Consider the following 19,429-nt stretch of genomic DNA (forward strand, 5'->3'; position numbering starts at 1 on the left):
CTTCATTGGCTCTGAAACTCAAAAAAAGAAAAGTGGCAGATGGGCAGAGATGGATGATTTTGACCAGAAATATCAAGCATAATATGAACCATGAGCTTGAAGGCATTTCTGTAGGTAAGTGTTTAGATAATAAAACAATTTTTAAATGAGACAAACTTTTGCCTTCCTCGTTCTAATGTATTTATAATTATGTTTTTATAATATCTGATATATAAGAAGTATTTGATTTTTAAAATGATTCTTATAATTCTAAAAGTAGAAATCTTTCTTTGCTTATTTGGGTTTATTTTTAGCTTGTTTTGAAAGGTATTATGCAGGTTCTTTAAATTATTTTATTTGTTCATTGACTAGTATTTATTAATCACACATCAAGAGCAAAGCACCAGTTCATGTGCTAGGAATATAAGCAGTTAAAAACTAGACAAGGTTGTCAGTGAAAGAAGTAAAGATATTACTGGTTTTCTTTTTAATAAAATACATTGTCTAGTGGTATCCTTGGAAATTATCTGATTCTATAGAGATGTGTATTTTAAGTGACTTTGACACATGGTATAAAAAAGCATAGAAAACTGATAATGCAAATGATATCTGTTTATGACAATGCAGATGAACATTGTCCAATAGAGAATATAAATCTCTCTAAATCAAATTCTTAATGAAACAAATTATAGCTTGTTACTTGCTCCTTCATTAATTAATGAGTTAAATAAAATATTTAAAACATGTGCATTTAATATTTGATGACAATCATGATTTCATAGTTTTGAAAATTTATTTTAACAAAGCGTTTGTCTTTCTGGAACTTATATTCTACTGGTCCTTATGCAAATTCCTGCACAACTAAAAAAGTAAGAATTCTTCCATTGTTATTCATTATAATAAAATACCTCTCTAGGAAGGTAGAAAGTCTTTATTTATATAGGCAGAAAAATAAAAGTATAAAATATTTATAATATATATCTTAAAATTTATTTTTTAAAATTCATTTCAATAATCTGCACTTCCTAACAAATCTATATATTTTGAAAGACCCAAAAGTAAGTATAGGCCATTTCCTGGGTTTCTTATGGAAACAGGAAACATTGGCACAGAGAACAAGATTGTAGTTTTTAGACAATGATTTTTGCTAGTTAACCTAAAATGAAAAAATGCATATTGTTTACAGAGTTGGTAAATATAGTAGAACATCCACCATGCAGTTTACAGGATCCAGCTGGTTATTATAAGCTTTTCTGAATAGTCAATAAAACTTTATAGATACCGATTAATGGTACTTTGCTTCCAGAGCCACAATCATGTAGAAAATTAGCTCACTTGGAAGAGGACATGACATCATTTAGTCATGAATTCTGACAATATAAGAAACTGGTATTCAGCAGTGACATCTGTGAATGATAAAACAGTTAAAAGAAATGCATAAGCTTAAATAGAGTGATAATTGAACATATTGGTTCCAAATATTTTCTGAAAATATGATAAATTTTACCAAATTCTCTTGAATTATTTATGTGGCTATGTTCCTCAGTCTACTTTTATTATTCAGTTACTTAGGTTGAAAGAAATCCACATAAATAACATAAAAAATATCATTATAAACTAATCAGAAAACAGTTTAATAAGATTACTCATTTGAGGGAGGTTCTACATAAAAGCCATTTTTAGATTATGAAAATATTGATAATTGTAAATAAGTGTATATTAATAAATTTTAAAACTTATTAGAATTTCTCATAATAATATGAGAATTTCTCATAATAATATATGAATTTCTCATAATAGTGTATTGTACTTTTCCAACAGCCTATAAAATTTGCTACTTGAAAATTTCAATTCACCAAAATGTGCTAATCATATGGTAAAATAATTTAATTCTCTTTTATCTTACTCTTAAAAGCACATAAATAAATAGCATTTTATTTACAAAACACATTACAAATTATAACATATTGAACTAAGGCTAAATGACGCAATTATTTAGTGACTGACACTAGGATACCATTTGGCAGGACAACATGGAACATAAATAGCAGGCATGTTGAATTGTTATTTGAAAAAGGTCTCAGTCATATTAGCAGAATGCAAGAGTTTTAGAAAACATCCCCTCTCCTTTTCAAATTTAACTTTGTAGAGACGTATATAGCTAAACTAACAATCATAATCATAAGATGATTAAGTTAAGATGATTAGTTGGTTTTCTAGACTGAGGAAAACAAAAATTAAGGTAATTATATATTTTCAGATGTATGCTTTTTTCCCTGCCCATCAGCTATTATATCTTCAAGTAGAAACAATCTTATAAAGTTATTAGTTTTCTTTTATTTTATTAAATGTTTAATTTATTTTGAAATAATTATAGTACAAAGAGGTGCTGAGTACCCTTCACCTAATTTCCTTCAATAGATACACTTTACATAATTATAGTACAATATCCAAACCTGGAATTTGATGTTAATACAATGTGTGTGTATAGTTCCATGTTGTTTTATCATATGTTTAGGCTTTTGTAAGCACATGGCAATCAAGGAACAGGATTATTCTGTAAACACAAAGATCTCTCTCTCTCTTGCTATTCCTTCACATTCACACCCACCAACCTCTGCCTCAACCATCTCTGTCCTCTAACAAATACTAATCTGTTTTACAATTTTGTCATTTTGAGAACGTTATTCAAATGGAATTAATTATAGAGTGTATGTCCCCTTGAGACTGGATTTTTCATTCAGCAAACCATTGAGATCCCCACACACATTGTTGCATGTTAACAACCGTCTATTCCTTCTTATTGCTAAGCAGTAAATCAAGGTAAGGATGTACTACAGTTTATTTAGCCATTCACATATTAAAGGAAATCTGTTTTTTTTTTTTTTTCTAGTTTTTAGCTACAATAAATAATGCTTTTTAGAACAAGCCTGTACAGGTTTTTGTGAAGACAAGTTTTTATTTCCTTGGGTCAAATGAACAAGGGCACAAATGTCTGCTTATATGGTAAATATATGTTCACTTTTTTAATCTTGTAACTACATAGACATTTAAAAAAATAATTTTTATTTCAATAGCATTTAGGGTGCAAGTGGTTTTTGATTACATAAATAAATTCTATAGTGTTGAATCTTGAAATTTAGTTCACCCATCTCTTGAACAGTGTACACTGTACCCAATATGCAGTTTTTTATCCCTCACACCCCTGCCAACCTCCCCTGCAATGAGTCCCCAAAGTCCATTATATCACTCTGTATGTCTTTGTGTCCTCAGAACTTAGCTCCCACTCATAAGTAAGAACATTTGATGTTTGGTTTTCCATTCCTAGGTTACTTCACTTAGAAGAATGGCCTCCAGCTCCATCCAAGTTTCTTTAAAAAACATTATTTCACACCTTTTTATGGCAGAGCAGCATTCCATGTTGCATATATACCACATTTTCTTTACTTGTTGGTCAGTAGGCACTTAGGTTGGTTCCATACGTGATTACAAATTGTGTTGTATAAACATGTGTGTGCATGAAATATAAGTTATAATGACGTCATTTCCTTTGGGTAGATACTCAATAGTGGTTTTTAAGAAACTGTCAGTCAGGCACAGTGGTTGATATCTGTAATCCCAGCACTTTGGGAGGCCAAGGCGGGTGGATTACCTGAGGTCAGGAGTTTGAGACTAGTCTGGCCAACATGGTAAAACCCCATCTCTACTAATAGTGCAAAAAATTAGCTAGGCATAGTGGCACACACCTGTAATTTTAGCTACTTGGGAAGCTGAAGTGGAGGAATCATTGGAAGCCAGGAGGCAGAGGTTGCAGTGAGCCAAGATCACACCATTGCACTTCAGCCTGGATGACAAGAGCAAAACTCCATCTCAAAATAAACAGAAAAAGGAAAAACGACGGTCTTGTTTTATTCTGTTAATTTGTTTAAGTTTCTCATAGATTCTGGATATTAGCCTTTTGTCAGATGGATAGATTGCAAAATTTTCTCCCATTCTGTAGGTTGCCTGTTTACTCTGTTGATAATTACTTTTGCTGTGCAGAAGATCTTTTGTTTAATTAGATCCCATTTGTTAATCCTGGCTTTTATTGCCATTGCTTTTGGCATTTTAGTTATGAAGTTTTGCCCATGCCTAGCTCCTGAATGGTATTGGCTAGTTTTTCTGCTAGGGTTTTTATGGTTTTAGATCTTATGTTTAAGTCTTTAATTCATCTTTAGTTAATTTTTGTATAATGTGTAAGGAAGGGCTCCAGTTTTAGTTTTCTGCACATGGCTAGCCAGTTTTCCCAACACCATTTAATAAATAGGAAATCCTTTTCTTGTTGCTTGTTTTTGTCAGGCTTGTAGAAAATCAGATGTTTGTAGATGTGTGGTGATATTTCTGAGGCCTCTGTTCAGTTCCGTTGGTCTATATATCTGATTTGGTACTAGTGTCATGCTGTTTTCGTTACTGTAGCCTTGTTAATATAGTTTGCAGGCAGATATCATGATGCCTCTAGTTTTGTTCTTACTGCCTAAGATCGTCTTGATGATATGGGCCCTTTTAGGTTTCCTGTGAAATTTAAAGTAGTTTTTCTAATCCTGTGAAGAAAGCCAATGGTAGCTTGATGGGGAAAGCATTGAATCTATAAATTTCTTTGGGCAGTATGGCCATTTTCACGATATTGATTCTTCCTCACCATGAGCATGGAATGTTTTTCCATTTGTTTGTGTCATGTCTTATTTCCTTGAGCAGTGGTTTGTAGTTCTCCTTGAAGAAATCCTTCACATCCCTTGTAAATTGTATTCCTAAGTATTTTATTCTCTTCGTAGCAATTGTGAATGGGATTTCCTCATGATTTGGCTCTCTACTTATCTGTTATTGGTATATAGAAATGCTTGTAATTTTTGCACATTTATTTAAACAACCTCATCAAAAAGTGGGCAAAAGATATGAATAGATCTGAAAAGAAGACATTTATGTGGGAAACAAACATGAAAACAAGATCATCATCACTGGTAATTAGAGAAATGCAAATCAAAACCACAATGAGATACCATCTTATGCCAGTTAGAATGATAATCATTAAAAAGTCAGGAAACAACAGATGCTGGAGAGGATGTGAAAAAACAGGAATGCTTTTACACCGTTGGTGGAAGTAAATTAGTTCAGCAATCGTGGAAGACAGTGTGGCAATTCCTCAAGGATCTAGAACCAGATGCTTTGCAGGGATATGCATGAAGCTGGAAGCCACCATTCTCAGCAAAGTAACACTGGAGCAGAAAACTCAACACTACATGTTCTCACTTGTAAGTAGGAGTTGAACAGTAAGAACACATGGAGACAGGGAGGGGAACATCACACCTGGGGTTTGTCAGGCACTGGGGGCAAAGAGAGTGAGAACATTAGGACAAATACCTAATGCATATGGGGCTTAAAACCTTGATGATTGGTTAATAGGTGCAGTGAACCACCATGACACATGTATACGTATGTAACAAATCTGCACATTTTGCACACATATCCAGAACTTAAAGTAAAAAAACAAAAACAGAAACAAAAAAACAGGGCAAGGAGGCCTATGAGGTTCATAAAATAAAACCAACCTCAAGGTGGGTGTATCTAGGCTGATGAGGTGGGATCAAAACCTTAAAATGTGTTAGGTAGGGCTGGCTCTGATACAATGCATCTTTCATGCTAGTATCCCTTCTGGACACAGTGAAAAGAATGAAGGGAAGAATTTCTGTGAATGAGAGTATCATCTGGCAGACTTGCAACCTCAGCGTCCACATGAGGAGGTGAGCATGGAAAGGACCTGGCAGGACTAGTCCCCCACAGTGACACCAGGCAAAAGACATGCAGCCCTGGATTCATCAAACCATTTCTCTTTCAGCGTGGTAGGTAGGGACAAGTCTAACATAGTTGAGTTGGGACTAGTTAGAGTTGAGAATAACCCAAACGCCACTTTTGCTAATAGGTCATAATGGTATTTCAGTACTCAAGAAAAAATAAAAAAGATGTGTCCATAAAAAATTATTTTTCTCTTATAGCTCCTGTTTGTTTTCTTCTAATATGTAATCAATGCATGTATATTGATTTGGGGCTTTGCTTCATTCACTGGTTAGTCATAGCAGCAGTTTTACAGATTCTTTAGACGTTTCTGTACAGACAATTATTTACTCTGCAAGAAAGACCAGTTATACTTTATTAATACAATCTGTTTACTAATTCTAACATCTGGGTAGACTTCAAAGTCAGTTGCTTTTTTCTTTTTTTCTCCTTTTCAACTTTTAGTTTGGGTTTGGGCATATATGTGCAGGTTTGTTACAAGCATAAATTGCATGTTGCAGAGGTTTGGCGTACATATAATCTCACCATCCAGGTAATAAGCACAGTACCAGATCCTCATCGTCCATCCATCCTCCACCTTCAAGTAGGCCCCAGTGTCTATTCTCTTTGCTTCTCCCGTGTTCTCAGTGCTTAGCTCCTACTTATAAGTGAGAACATATGCAATTTGGGTTTCTGTCCTTTTGTTAATTGTTCTAGGTTAGAAGCCTCTAGCTCCATCCATATGCTGCAAAGGACATGATTTAGTTATTTTCTATGGCTGTTTAGTATGCAATGGTATATATGTACCACATTTTCTTTACCCAGTCTATTGTCGATGGGCATTTAGGTTGATTCCATGTCTATGCTGTTGTGAATAATACTGTAATGAACATAGATGTGCATATGTCTTCATGGTAGAATGATTTATATTGCTTTCTGCATTTCCCCAATAATGGGATTGCTAGGCCGAATGGTTCTGTTTTAACTTCTTTGAGAAAGTTCCAAACTGTTTTCCACAAGGGCTGGACTAATTTACATTCCCACCAGCAGTGTATAAGCATTCTTAGGGTAACATTTCTCTTCATTGTGCATTCTCTTGAATGTATATTATATTTTCTTGTTTCTTCATAGGTCTAAGAATTTCTAGTCGTATACTAGACATTTTGAATGATATATTGTAGGATGTCTGGATTCTATTATATACCCCTGAAGAATGCTGTGTTTTTGTTTGTTTATTAGTTTGGTTGGTTGGTTTGGTTTTTTATCCTACCTGGCAATTCAGTGAGTTAGACTCAAAATCAAAACCCTGTTGCCTCTGCTTTATATAAGCTAAAGTCTTTTCTAGTTGTTTTTGTTTTTCTCTGTAGATGTTTTTCAACCAGGACTATTAGATTTTTTTCTACTCATGTGTAGATTAGACGTTAACCAAGGATTGGAACAGAACGTAAGTATGAAATTTGAGCTTCCACTCTTAACATCCTCTTCTCTTCTTGATTTCTTCTCACTTTTTTGTTGTTGTGGCAAAACCAAATTCTGTCTGTTAATTTCTTAGGTGACTAAGAATGAGTATTAGTGAGCTTTCTGACTGAATTTAACTACTTACATCAGTGAAACTGGGTAATACCCTTGGAGGAAGGGCACACACACATACAAAAAGATAAATTTTATCCAACGTTGTTTCCTTCCAAGAAAAGAACCATTTGATTTCTGCCTATTTTCAGTCACTTTTCAGTGCCTTCAAATTGTTCAGGCATATTTCATTAACAGCTCATAATTGTTATCTATAGGTGGACATACTATCATAAGCTATGTTTGATATTTACTGAAAACAGAATTCCTTTTTCTGTTTGTTCAGTGGGTCCTTTCCCTTAATTAAAAATGCCTTTTTTGAATGCTTGATATTATTTGTCTACCATTTCATATATATTACTGGGTTGATAGATCCCCAAAAGTTATGTTCACCCATAGCCTGTGAATATAGCCTTATTTGGGAAAAGATATTAGTAGATGTAATTAAGAATTTCAAATTAATCCTCTGGGATTATCTGAATGGGCCATAAATCTAATGCATTGTTCACAATAGCAAAGACTTGGACCCAACCCATATACCTATCAATAATAGACTAGATAAAGAAAATGTGGCACATATACACCATGGATTACTATGCAGCCATAAAAAAGGATAAGTTCATGTCCTTCACAGGGACATGGATGAAACTGGAAACCATCATTGTCTGCAAACTAACACAGGAACAGAAAACAAACACCCCATGTTCTCACTCATAAGTGGGAGTTGAACAACGAGAACACGTACACAGGGAGGGGAACATCACACACTGGGGTCTGTTGGGAGGGTTGGGGGCTAGGGGAGGGATAGCATTAGGAGAAATACCTAGTGTAGATGATGGGTTGTTGGGAGCAGCAAACCACCATGGCACATATATACCTATGTAACAAACATTCTGCACATGTACCCCAGAACTTAAACTATAATAGTAATATAAAAATCTAGGCTGGGTGTGGTGGCTCAAGCCTGTAATCTCAGCACTTTGGGAGGCTGAGGCGGGTGGATCACGAGGTCAAGAGATCAAGACCATCCTGGTCAACATGGTGAAACCCCGTCTCTACTAAAAATACAAAAAATTAGCTGGCCATGGTGGCGCGTGCCTGTAATCCCAGCTACTCTGGAGGCTGAGGCAGGAGAATTGCCTGATCCCAGGAGGCGGAGGTTGTGGTGAGCCGAGATCACGCCATTGCACTCCATCCTGGGTAACAAGAGCAAAACTCCATCTCAAAAAAAAAAAAAAAAAAGAAATCTAATGACTGGTGTTCTTACAGGAGAAATAAGAAGGAGATCTGAGACACATAGAGGAGAAGAAGGACATAGGAAAACAGAGGCAGGTATTGCAGTTGTGCATATACACCATTGTATATGCAGTACATCTCTTTGTACTTTACAAAGTACACTTGTAGTTTTATTTCTAGTGCATAGGCTTCCATTTTGATAATTTTATTAAGAAAAAATATGAGAGAAGGAGGATAGAAGAAAAAACTGATAACATCTAGAATTTGCCATGGGAAATGGGGGATATCACTGATAAACAGCTTGGATTTATTTTAGGCAGTATTCAATACCTATTCTCTGATTTTAAAAGGGAAAAAATTACCTGTATTATTTTCCCCAAAGCTTAGGTTACTTCATCTAAAAGGCTCTAAGTGATTATTTCTAACACTGATTATCTGAACAAAGAACAGGAAGACATGATCCAGTAAGTTATTCATAGTATGGGACAGAATGACCTTTCAGATTCTGCTGTAGCGCTGCTATGAAGAATCTGTTCCTAAATCCTTAAGAGATGTATGTGAGTGTGTATGTGTGGGGTGTGTGTGTGTGTGTGTGTGTGTGTGTATGTTTAGTGTATGTGCTTCTGTTTCAAATGGCCTACTCTAGGTCTAAAAGGAAATACAAGAGTCAAATTCGTTATATCTGAGTCACTATAAAATGAAAATATGATATGTTCACAAAGATACATTAGTAAATGTACATCGTTAAAGCTGACAATTTTTCCAAGAATAAAATCTTCTCCAGTGCCAATTGCTGTAAGATTCTTGTAGGGCTCTGAGAAATGTTGACTTTGCCTTCAAATATAGAAAAGGCGTCATCATTGCTCTGCATCACCACCTTCACCTACACTTTCGGGAGTAAATGACTGTCTTTTACTCTAATCATTTTGTAGGTTTCTTTTTCCTAACAAGACCAAAGCAAACTTCTTCACAAAAATTTATGGAAGATTAACAGATAAGAATTAGATTCAACCTACAAACACCATGAGCTAATCAACTAAATCACCACCTCTCCAACGTTGGTGAGCTGCAAACTTCTATTTTCATGACATTTCTATTGTGCATCTTATCACTGACTCAAAGCAATAAATGCCTTTCTCCAGGACTGCACATTATGGATCAATTTGCCAGGCAAGTTTGCCACCTACTCTCATTTATGTATATTTAAGTTTTTTATGTTGTATAACTGAGGTGCCCAAGTTAAAACAATTATGAATCTATGCTCCACCTTGTTTCTGATCTAAAGACTTTGTACAGGCTTATGCACATCAACGCTTCCCTGTTTGTGAAAATGCTGTGATAAATCCCACACAGGGACTTGCCATTTAGGCATCAGACTTTGCTAAGACACTGCCTCCCTGTTCCAACCTCAGTGAGTTCTTGAAAGTGGGATATCATTTGCTCCAAAAGATCTTTAAAAACTACCAGAGAGAAAGCATGAGTTTTGAAGTCAGACAGCTGCAGGAACAATTTCAAGTCCTGCCACTTAGCAGCTTAAAGATTTTGAAGAAGACATTTGTTCTATGTGGGTTAAATTTCTTTTGATGTAAAAAAATAATAATGAAATAAAAACAATAATAACATTTTCCAAATTGTTGTGAGGATTGTACTGTAGGTAAATAGGTCAAATACTGTATCACTTCTTCCACTGATATTACAGTGTCCAAATCAGAGCAAATAGTCCTTATTTTACTGGAGAACTAGTGTCTACCACACATAATGTGGGACCACCATTGTACATGCAATATATCATTGACAAAACATTATTATGTGGTGCATGACCCTAAAAGCAATTGGCCAACTGTTAATTTCTACTTTACATCAAGGCTCTTAGGGCCTCTGAGTGATAAGCAATAATTTCTAAACTAAATAAAAATGTCTCACTTAGCAAACAGGGCAATACAATTAATTACCAATTCACCCAGCGACAAAGACTAGGAGTTAGACCAGGAAACAATGGATGGCCTCTCTCCAAACTCAATAATAGCAAAGATACAATTTTTTTTGTTCAGTCAGCCTACTTTGATTCTCAGAAGATTCCTTTAAGATCAAGTAGTGTTAACGAACATTAGCTTTGATTTTAAGATATGACTCTTTTTTGAATTCAGTCAGCAACTTATTGCTCTTTTCCCACTGTGTAAACTGTATTTTCCCTCAGAATCTAACAGCTTCCCCCGATAGTAATAATAGGTAATGGGTTAGAGTGAAGTGATTTTCATCAGGTGAAATATCAAAGTCTCTATCCCTTATACCTAAAAACCAAAATACTTAGATATAAAGAGTTAAATGGTATAACTCCAATTTTCTTAAGTCTTTCAGTTTTCTCTTTTCTAGAGCAGTAGTTCTTTAAGTGTGGTTAGAGAACACTTGGGGGTACCCAGGAACTTTTGGATAGTTTGTGAAATATTCCCTTGTCAGATTACATATCTGTATAATAGAATGAACTTTCTTCAGATACTTTGACTAAAGCAAAATGTCACATAAGATTGAAGGCAGAAACAGATATGAGAATCCAGCTGTCTTCTATTAAGCCAGACATTAAAGAAACTGCAAAACTTTAAAATAATTTCACTCTTCTTTCTAATATTTGGCTTTGAAAATAGAGCTACTTTCTATTTGAAAATGTCATTTATATTAACAGGCAATAGCTATATTATTGCTATTTATAAATTAAGAAATAAATATCTTAAAATTTTCAGATTTAGCTTTTAATTTAATAAATAACTATATTCAAGTAATATATAAAACACAAACAAAAGCACTTTGTGGGTACTCAAAAATGAGAATCTCAGGAGATCTGCAACCAAAAAATGACAGTTCCTGAATTTAAACAATTTGATTGCTACATTCAGTTTATTTCATGTTTCTCTAGCCAAAAACCCACACCTTAATTTTTAGGCAGCTATAATCATAATAATAGCAAAATCACACTGAAGAACAAATGCTTTTAGTTTTTAAATGTTTTTATATGTATTTTCTTGGTAAAATCTACCCTAGTCTGTGAGATGGATATAGTCAAGATTTTTCATTACTGTATTTTGAAAACAAAAAGGATAAAATATATACCAAACAGATTGATCACCAATATTGCCAACTGGTAGGTAATAGTGTTGAAGTGAAACACTGTTGACTCTTAAACTACAAAACCCCTTGAATAAGCCTAAAATTCAATGAACTAAATCACAAAAATTGTTCTCCATCCCACTTTCAAAGTGTATTAGTTTTCCAGAAATACAGAGCCAGTAAGACACAGTTAGATTGATAGATGATAACTAACTAGCTATTTAGTTAGCTAGATAAATACATATAATATAATAAAATTGGCTTATATTATTATGGAGGCGTAGAAGTTCCATGACAGGCCACCTGCAAGCTTGAGACTCAGTGATACCGTTAGGAATTGATGTTTCTGCTATATTCTATCTGGGCCCCTACATTGAAGAAAGATCTTCCCTCTTCAGTCCACTGACTCCCACATCAATCTCCTCTGGAAATACTCAGAAATGATGCTTTACCAACTATCTAGGTATTTCTTAATCCAGCCTAAAATTAACCATCACCCAAGATTACAGTTAAGTTTACATCTACAAAGGCAAATTATGGAGGGGAAATCTTTCACATTTTCAGTGTAAGGAATGTTTATTAAAAACAGACAACATTTCTAGAATCATTAAAATAACCTGAAGTTCTAGCAGCAACTCTTAATGGACTGTCAAATTCTATCAACCAAAACTTCAATCCTTCACCTTTTTTTCAGCACTTATCTTTGTATAGCTGGTTCATTATGCCATTCAAATTTCAACCCAAATGTTGTTTTTTACTGATCATGCAGCATAAAGTGGTCATATACTCTATTTGCATAGAATTTACAAGTAGCTGATATTATCTGTTCTTTTTTATTGCCTTAGTTCAAGAAAATGTCTTAGTATGTAACGTTGATATAACTGCTATGTACTTCTTAAAGTTTTTAATTTCAATTTTTATGACATATTATTATTATTATTTTATCCCACAGAGGTCTAAAATCCTTAGTAATAATTGAGAGACACCTCATTTCCCACCTCTTGGTGGTTTTAAATACCTAATTTAATAAGGTAACTCCAAAAGAAGATAACCCTTCTATTTTTAAGCAAAGTTAATTTACTTACAAGTAATATGGTTTCCCCAAAGATCTATTATCCCTGGGAGGTAAAGGGATAATATGATTTTGCTACTCCATAATATAATAATGATTATAAATTATCTACTTTGGGCAGTATATCATCTTTTCCAAAGTAATTTTTACACTTTAAAAGTTAATATTACTTTTTATTTCATAGATAGATGGACAGATAGATAGATGTAGATAGATAGATGATAGATAGATAGATAGATGATAGATAGATAGATAGATAGATAGATAGATAGATAGATAGATAGATAAACAGATGCTTCTTGACTGACTACGGAACTTACATCCCAACAAAGCCATCATAAGTTGAAAATATTGTAAGTTGAAAATGCACTTAATATACCTAATCTACCAAGTATCATAGCTTAGCCTAGCGTACTTTAAACTTGTTTGAAACACTTACAGTAGTCTTCAACTGAGCAAAATTACCTGGCAATATAGTGCACTGTACAGTACTGGTTGTTTACCCTCCTGATTGCATGGCTGATTGGGAGCCACAGCTCACTGACAAACTTAGCATCATAAGGCAGTGTTGTACTGCACATCTCTATGTCAGGAACAGATCAAAATTTAAAATTCAAAAAGGTTTCTATTGAGTGTGTATGCTCCCACACCATCATATAGTGGAAAAATTATCAGTCAAATCATTGTCAGGGACCATCTGTGTATACACACACACACACACTCTCTCTCTCTCTCTCTCTCTCTCTCTCTCTTTCTCTTTTATACATATGTAATATTTTGTACAAATAGATAATTACCTCATAAAATTGATGTTTTAAAGAATACACTTTGGAAGACAGTGGACTGTTGTTTTTTTGAATTTTTATCTAAGCATTAAACATAAATTCTGCTACTTTCATTCTTTCTGTACCATTCGGTAACTAGAACTTTTCCATATGAACATGAAATAAGTACATGAAGATGCTTTAATCCAGAGAATCTTACTAACTTACCATGATTTCTGTTGGTTTTGTTTTGGCTTTATTACCATCATCTGACTTGTTAAAGCCTGGTCTGAGTGTTCTCATGAATTTTGTTTGCTCTGTTCTCCATCAGGTTTTAGAAAAACTGGATAGTAGTTTTGTTATACGTCTCAAAACATATGGGTATCCACCAGAATAAAGCTAAAACAACTTAGAGAATTGATCAAATCACTTAGAATATATTTAGATTGTCCTATTGACTTTGTGCTATTTTATTTTATTTATTTTATTTTCCCATGCAATAGGCAATCTAACAGCCAGTCTCTGTGGACTCTATTCCCAGAAAATATCCCCAAACAATCCACTTAATTCAACTCCAATGCCACAGGGCTAGTGAATTCTACTATCATCTTTGCTTATTGCTATAGTTTCATAATGTCTTGAGGACAGTTGTACACTTACAATAAATTTTGCACACATCACTCACTGCTTAAAATATTTCAATGGTTTACAAATTCCTCAACCTGATTTAAATGACCTATCTGCTACTTATTTGACTTCTCAACTTCTACTTCTTTCCCATCCATTTCTCCAGTCACACTGAACTATTTCTTTTCATTTTTTGAAACAGAGTCTTGTTCTGTCACCCCGGCTGGAGTGCAGTGGCGCAATCTTGGCTTACTGCAACTCCAGCTTTCCAGGTTCAAGTGATTCTTCTGCCTCAGCCTCCCAAGTAGCTGGGACTACAAGCATAAACCATCATGCCTGGCCACACATTGGACTATCTCTCCAAGCTGTTACCTTTTACTGATTACCCCATGTAAGGTAGCCACATAACTATTTGTATAAAATATAGAATAGCAGACATTATTTATTCTTTTTTTACTGTCCACATTTTTCCAATAAAGTATAAACTCAATAAATGCTATTTGGTTCTTTGACATCTAAGACAGTGTCTAACATATACTAGACAATAAATATTACAATTAGTAGTGAATGAATGATTTTAAAACCAAATTCTTAAAAAGGGATAAAGAAGATGTTTTCTATTATATAGTCATTTTTACTATGTCAACATTTCTGAATAATATCATAGAGCTTCATAGTATTGAGCAATGTGAAATGCTTTAGCTCACAGCCACAGAAAATGCTCCCTATATTCCCTAATTCAGGATTGGAGGGAAATCATCCTCTCGTTACAAACAGAAACTATTTTTATGTGAATCATCATGTCTAAATTGTACTATAATAAAGCATTATTTCAAAAATAGCTTTGTCAAAATGAACACACTACTGAACAATCTTCTGTATATCACTACATCAATGGTACTGATAGATACTAATATATAATTATTTGAATCAAACTTTTGAAATGAGAATCTTTTAGCAATTTTTCAATATTGCTATTTCATGTTGAGTACCAGATGTCAGAAGAGTTGAAAACATGTTTATTTTGGTCCTTTGGTCCTTCAAGATTTTTCTGACTCAATATCTTCCTCATCTTGCATGGATATGTATTTAGCCTCATTGAGTGAACAGGCTTTGAGGAGCAGCAATCTGCATACTTCCAAAAGAAATGATTTGGCCACCTGCACTTTTGGAAATTTGTAAAAAAGCTACAGAAGGCTTTCTGAAGCAGAAAATATCAATAAATAATATTTAAAAGTTTTTGATCTCTGAGGAATATAGAGCCTTATTAAGGTGCCAGTTCTTTATGTTCAGAAAGAAATAGATGTGAACTCAGCTGGGTGATTTGCAGATCTGGCAGAAAAGAAGTTAGTAAAGCTTAATGTGTTCTTATTTCAAAAAATATTACAATATACTTTTGCAATTTCTAAACTGCATGTTCAAATTAGTTTGGATTCTCATTATTTATCTCTGTCTCTCTGTCTCTACCTTTCCTGTTCTCCCACTCTACTCTGCCCTTTCCTCTTTTTGATTGTCAATATACATATAAGCTCTTAGAAGGCCTGGAAGCTTTATGTAAAGAAACTTAACTTTGTCTCACACATGAATGCTTTACAATGGATTCTATTAACGTATGCATGCATAACACACTCTAGGAAATAATGCTCTACATATTAATATTTGGTTAATTGGGATGCATTAGAGTATAGAAAAGATTATGCCTAAACTCAGAAATTAATCTTCAGAGCTATCAGATGAAATTAAATAAAGCTTACAGATTTTACAGCGCTAATTGAAAGTAACCTTTGGAACTTACTATAAAGTCTTAGTTATCTTGAGTTACAGATTAAGTTATACATTCATTGTCATTTCTCAGAAATGCTAAAGCTTTTCATTTTGCATTTCTTGTTTTAAATCTGGAAAAACTGGTATTGATTTTTGGCAGGATAAAAATAAGGCTATTATAAAGCCTGTAAGCATTCCGGGTTTACTCGTTTGGGGAATTAAAAACTCAAAATTCCTTCAAATTTATAATTATTCTTACTCTTAATTTTAACAAGTGCTTTCCAATTGCTCCAATGAATTTCAGAACCATACTTATGTAAATACTGAAAAAATTTTACACACTTTTAACATGTTTATTATTTAACAAGGGTTTCTTAAGATTTATCTTTCTAGCATTTATATTTTGGGAAATATTTTTATTCTTAATTATTACTATTCTATATAAAGCTACAACAAACTTTACCTTTCTATATGTGTGTGGCTTTCCAAGTTAGGCTGATAGTACCATTAGAAATCTAATTAACTAATTAAACAAGATTTACAATTGTAAGCCACTGAATATCAAGAAAAATGCTGATATATTGATTGCCTATTTAATTCAATAATGCATAATCGTGTATACTTGAAAGAAATTGTCTCCAAGTCTTATCAATTTCAATGTGATTTTTCTCTCTTGAATTAATTTATTCTGTATGGATAAACCCTCTTGACCCAATGCAGGAGTTCAAAGATCTTAGTACAAGTGAATCCAAATAATTATATTATTATACAGAATATAATTATATTATTATACAATTTTGAGTCTATTCTAATTAATATTATATTATGATGGTTAAGTAATTTTCAAGTTTTTACCTGCATTAGCAGTGAAGTAGAAATGTTACTTTCCAATTGAGGTTCTAAAAGCATTTGAGATTATAAAGACAAGCAATCTGAGGCAGGGGATATGACCATGATTATTTGCTGTAGGAACAGGTTTATGATGATTATCATTTGACCTGCGTATGCACCATACTTTTTATCATTATTTCTCAAAATGCTGTCCTTGGATCACATAAAGAAGAATCAATTGGGAGTAATTAGGTTACAAGTCCAAGATCTAGACCTACTGAATGACAGGTTGAAGATTTAAAAATAATCCCTTTATTGCAATTATTTATAAACAAAGTTTTAAAACATAGCTCCAGTTAAGGGAATTTTATATAAGAAAATTATCACATATTATTGGTTCAATAATTAAATAAATGAATTGGATGATGATGAAGATAAATCCACAACTATTTTTATTTTGCAAGATTAGCAGTTGTTGAACACTACAATATAGTCAGTTCTGGTGATACACTGACAACAAAACATTCTCAACAAAAGTTACAAAAATTCCAATATCCAAAAATATAAATGTGCAGCAAGAGCTGTACTGTGGTGTCAGCATTGTGTAGTAGTGAGATTTCTTGCCCAAATTCTAAAATAGAAGTATGAACATGTTTACAGAATTAATAATTTTGTTTAACATTGCAAATACTAGTACCCTGAAATCATTTATTTGGTAGTTATTGGTAAGTAGCTATTAGTCATATGCAAATGTTAAAGTCTAAGATAATGTACAAACTTGTCATTAGGAAACAGCAAAGGGATTTTCATTTTGTTAGTATAAGTCATCTAGTCACTAATTTGACAACTGGCTCATAAGAAGTCATCCCAGTAATTTTAGCCCTCAGTTTTCTCATCTGTCCAGTGATGAATATATTCACAGCTTAAACTATCTGCCAAGAGTTTTGCAGAACAAAAACACAGAGTTAGCACCATGCCAGCCAGTATCTCACCTTTGTGCCAACACCACCACTGGCATAAATGCACACACAGATGACAGTGACCCTGACTCCCATCCCACGCAGCCACTGCTACTGGCATTAATATGCATATGGAAGTCAGCATCCCCATGTCTGCCAGCATCTTGCCTCTGCACTGACACCACCATCAGTGCAAATACATTCATGGACTCCAGAAGCACAACTCTCCACCCAATGTCATCACCACCACCACTGCAAATGCAGGCATGGAGGTGGACAGCTCGACTCCAGCAAGTTCCCTACCACAGCCAACAAGTGTGCACCCCGCTCTGCTGTTGCTGCTGCTGGCATATGTGGAAAAGCACATAACTCACTGGCCCTGCTCTGATGAAGTGTTTGGCTGGCACTATCCTTCCAAGTGCTGTGACCAGCATTCCAGGAACACCTCAGCCCCTCCAGTGCATTAGATTCGTAATGTAAAGGAAGCAGAGAACAAACCTAGGGGCCTGATTCCAGTGTCCCCCGAGTTCAAGCAGGATTGCTGAGCTAAACCTTGGCCCCTAAAACAAAGCCAGTCAACTGAAACCACCTTATACTACAATCAAGACCCAAAGTTATTAAAGAAGATAAAAGAAACAAAAGAAAATCCAAAATATGGCAACTCCAAAGACTGTAGGAACATATGTTCACACAGATGAGAAAGAACCAGTGCAAGAATACTGTCAACTCAAAAAGCCAGAGTGTCTTCTTACCTACAAATGACTGTAGTAATTCTCTAGCAATGGTTGTTAACCAGGCTAAATGTTTGAAATGACAGAAATATAATTCAGAATATGGATAGGAATGAAGATTATCAAGATTTAGAGGTGCAAAACCTAATCCAAGGATTCTAAGAAACGCAATAAAATAATACAGAAGATAGCCATTTTAAGAAACAACCAAACTGGTCTGATGGTGTTGAAAAACTCACATCGAGAATTTCAGAATACAATCACAAGTATTAACAATAGTATCAACAAAGCTGAGGAAAGAATCTCAGAGCCTAAAAATGAGTTATCGGAAATAAATCAGTCAAACAAAAATGAAGAACAAAGATTAAAGAATAAACAAAGACTGCAAGAAATGTGGGAGTATCTGAAAAGACCAAATCTATGACTCATTGCATCCTAAAAGACAGGGAGAGAAAGAAAGCAACTTGGAAAACATATTTCAGAATACTGTCCATAATAATTGCTCCAACCAATGTAAAAAGGCCAAATTCAAATTCAGAAAATGTAGAAAGGTCCTGTGACCTACTACACGAGAAGACCATCACCAAGACACATAATCAGCATATGTTCCAATGTCAAAATGGAAGGAAAAAATTGTGAAAAGCAGCTAGAAAGAAAAGTCAGGTTACATACAAAGAGAATTCCATCAGGCTAACAGTGGACTTTTCAGCAAAAATCCTACAAGCCCAAAGAGATTTGGGGCCAATATTGAGCATTCTTAAAGCAAAGAAATTCTAAAGATAAAAAGTCACTTCCAGCAAAACTCAGTTCAGAAGAAATGAGAAATGAGATTCTTTTCAGATAAGCAAACTCAATGTCAAGGGAATTCATTACCACCAGACTTGACTTATAGGAGGGTCTGGGCCAGGCACAGTAGCTCACACCTGTAATCCCAGCACTTTGGAAGGCCGAGGCAGGAGGATCACCTGTGGTCAGGAGTTCAAGACT

Source organism: Callithrix jacchus, chromosome 2 (genome assembly GCF_049354715.1).
Source record: "Callithrix jacchus isolate 240 chromosome 2, calJac240_pri, whole genome shotgun sequence".
Taxonomy (NCBI): Eukaryota; Metazoa; Chordata; class Mammalia; order Primates; family Cebidae; genus Callithrix; species Callithrix jacchus.